Raw genomic sequence first — 3176 nt, 5'->3', positions numbered from 1 at the left:
ATAGGATATTAGTGAAGATGTTCCAGGTGGATTGACGAGCTCCATTTCCTTAGAATGCTGCGCCGAGGTCGAGTATCATGTTATGGTATCTTGATTTATATTAGAACTTTGCGGACAGTCACGTATATAAGATGTCAGTCTTGTAAGCGGCTCTGTAAGCCGATGTATCATTATGCATTATGTTACAAATTTTGTATGATTACAGATCTTACTTGATTTGAGAAAGACGAAAAGCATGTTTTTTTTTAAAAGCTTACATTGTGCACTCATTTCAGGATTTAAGAGCCCAGTAAGATTATAAGTATCACGAGTATCAGCGGGTTCGCTCGGCCCTAAGTAAGGGTCGGGTGCCCATCATGCCCTATTAAAAGTTGGGGTGTGACATACCCATGGACCAGTGGGCATTGTTTGTTAATTATCGCAGGAACCTGAAAACACAGGTACTGCTTCTTGTCGTTGTGGCTTTTTTTCTCGTAAAGAAGTCCTTTTATCCTCCACGGCTACCTAAAGAAGTCCTTTTTCGCTGCTGAGTAAAGAAGATACCATCAGGAAATTTCCCTCTTTTGCTCTATGCAATAGAAATTAATCTATTTTAACTTGTAGGAGCTTTGTAGGGAGAATCAACAGAGTCGACAAAACCAAATTCCTCATACCGGTGGCGCTAAGAGTTTGGCTAGAAGAAGGGCCGAAATGGTAGTGTAATATGATGTTCTTATATAAGTACGTTCTTAATTAATTACTAACGTTTTACAATTTGAAATTTTTAGAAGGCAAAGGGAAAAGCTGTTGATTGAGGCCAAATGTGGATGGAGACTCATAAGAGAAAAGATGGGAGTTATGTAACTGATGAGGCTAGGGTGATTGAGGTAATTCTATTATCTTCTATTTCATTCATAGGAGGATATACTATCAATTATCTTACTGGAGTTCGCAGGACTCTGCTTCTGTTCCACATTTAGGCCTACTTGTATGAAAATTTCCATGTCTGCAACTTCACATTTAGGCCTATTGAACTATAAGTTGGTTTTATCATATCTGCATGACTTCACATGACTAGCAAATGATTTTTATTTGCTCTGTGCTATGAGTTGATTTTTGTCTTGCATGTAGGAGAACTTAATATGTCGTTCACACCTGTTTTTCTTTTGTATGAGAAAATTGAAGAAATTCGAAGTGCAAGACCAGAATGTCTTGCTGAAGTTTCACCAAATGATGCACTTGGTCTACTACTTGGTCCCGAACACTCCGGCCGTGTTCGAGGGTTAGGCTTGGGTGTAGTTCCAACTGTGGCATTCAAACAGACATGTAGGAGAGTTGGTCGTGTTAATATAGTTTCATCTAGCACTAGCGCTCCCCCTCCAGAGTGGCAGCAAGAGATGACGAGTATGAAATTACAATTAAATGCGCTACTTAGCTTATATCAAAGGAACGTAGGGAATATCCCTGAAGAGCTTGCTCACTTATTTCCTCCTCCACAGGTATGACCATTATAGAGACTGTTTTTCTTGTTTGCTTTTCTGCTGAATAAGACAGTTTGGAGTTGATAATATCTGTATTGAGCTAAATTTGTATTGAAATTTGTAGCATTGAAATACTAGTAAAAAACCATTTGATTTGGAATCATTTATTTGCTTTAGTCGTTGAAAAATCTATGATGAATTTTTCATGAGAATATGCTCTTTAAAGTACAAAAGATCGTCCATCTTTCTGGTTTCTCCATTATTTGTTCGGTGTTTGACATTATGTGCATCGTTCCTCCTCTGGAGTTTGGAGATAGAGCTTTGAATGGTTAAAATTCTGGCTCATAGACACTGGGTATGTGTTTGTTGTTGTTGTTGCTAGTTTAGTTGGTCCGTTGGGATTTGTCAGGCTTGATAGGGTCCAAATTGGACTTGAACTTAATTTGTTCCAAGATTCGATATCCTCTAGTCTAGGCTGTCTTGCATAAGTTTGCTGCAGATTGTTGCTTTAATGGAGTTGTATTGGGAGTTCAGAAGTAGTTTTGCCTGAAAAATGCAGCTGGCAACTGAAGGTGACCGAACACAATTTCCAATTTCTGAAGCAATTCGAAGAAAAAAGAATTTAATACCACCGTTTAGAAAAGAGCATTTTAAAGCTCTATAAAATTTTTGCTCAAAGCAATTCAAAGAATTCTATGTTATTTTACTTTTCAATAGTATCTAGAAACAACAAAAAGTAGAACAGATGTTCACCAATTTTCCAGATATCATATAACATTGGCAATATTATAGTGACTAAAGAAGTTCTCATGTCAACACAAAACATTTGGAAAAAGCTTCCAAGGCTCTCATTTTTTAACACTGTCATAGACAAGTTATGTTTCTACATTCCATACAATAAGAAACAGATAGTATTAGGCTTAAGTTTATGTTATGTTACAAGTTTCTTTCACTTGGTGGCGTGTAAGTGATATCTTAAAAAAAGAACTGGCGTCTATATTCACTTCTCTGTTGGTTTTTACTATGTAGGGACTAGTGCACTGTTTTGGTTGAATATTGAGCTGTGATATTGGGGTACACATCTTAAATAAAGAAATCTTATCAGTATACTCAGCAGGTTCTCTTGACAGCATTAACAAATCCTTTTCTCTCTCTGGAATCTAGATACTCAGTTTCTTAGTTGTTATTTCGTGTATGTGCTGATCATAGAAGTGCATTCAGTAAAACATTCACTTTCTTTACCCATATGCAACTTTGTTTTTCATTTATAAATAGATGGATGAAATATGACCTTGCTTTCAGTTTATGTGTCCATTATTGACTAGGAGAGTATTTTCGACGTGCAAGAGTATTTTTGGCGTGCTGTTTTTCTGCTGCCTTCCCCAGTTCTTTTTGTTTCTGGCGTGCTGTTTTGTTTCTGTTGCTGCTGATAGCTAATTAATTTTTCCCTTGTTCAGGCATCAGATTTAGGGGGTGGTGCTCTGTCACCAATTTGAGCAAGAAGATCTACAGATGGAAGCAACAAGGATGATGGTTGAAGTGCCGATTTGAAATCATTTTTAGGATGAACGTTGATATTTTTGGATATTCTTGTTGGCTAATACGTTGAAACTATAGTATTTTGATGATGTAATTTTGGAGTGTTGAATAACACTTTGAAACTTTGATGAATATGTTCAATATTTTGCTTATTTGCTCTTTTATATTGTGTTAAAA

At 36.6% G+C, this 3176-nt stretch overlaps 1 long non-coding RNA gene across 1 annotated transcript; it reads left to right on the top strand.

Moving 5' to 3' along the window:
* Positions 1-380: 380 nt before the first annotated feature.
* LOC132066984 (uncharacterized) lies at positions 381-3163 on the top strand. The gene is made up of 4 exons (XR_009416975.1): positions 381-440; positions 604-693; positions 768-866; positions 2918-3163. It is a non-coding gene; the product is annotated as an uncharacterized LOC132066984 (long non-coding RNA).
* Positions 3164-3176: the final 13 nt, after the last annotated feature.

The sequence above is a fragment of the Lycium ferocissimum genome, chromosome 8, assembly GCF_029784015.1.
Source record: "Lycium ferocissimum isolate CSIRO_LF1 chromosome 8, AGI_CSIRO_Lferr_CH_V1, whole genome shotgun sequence".
Taxonomy (NCBI): domain Eukaryota; kingdom Viridiplantae; phylum Streptophyta; class Magnoliopsida; order Solanales; family Solanaceae; genus Lycium; species Lycium ferocissimum.
Note: the sequence above shows the minus strand (reverse complement) of the source record. Positions and strands in the feature narration are given on the sequence as shown.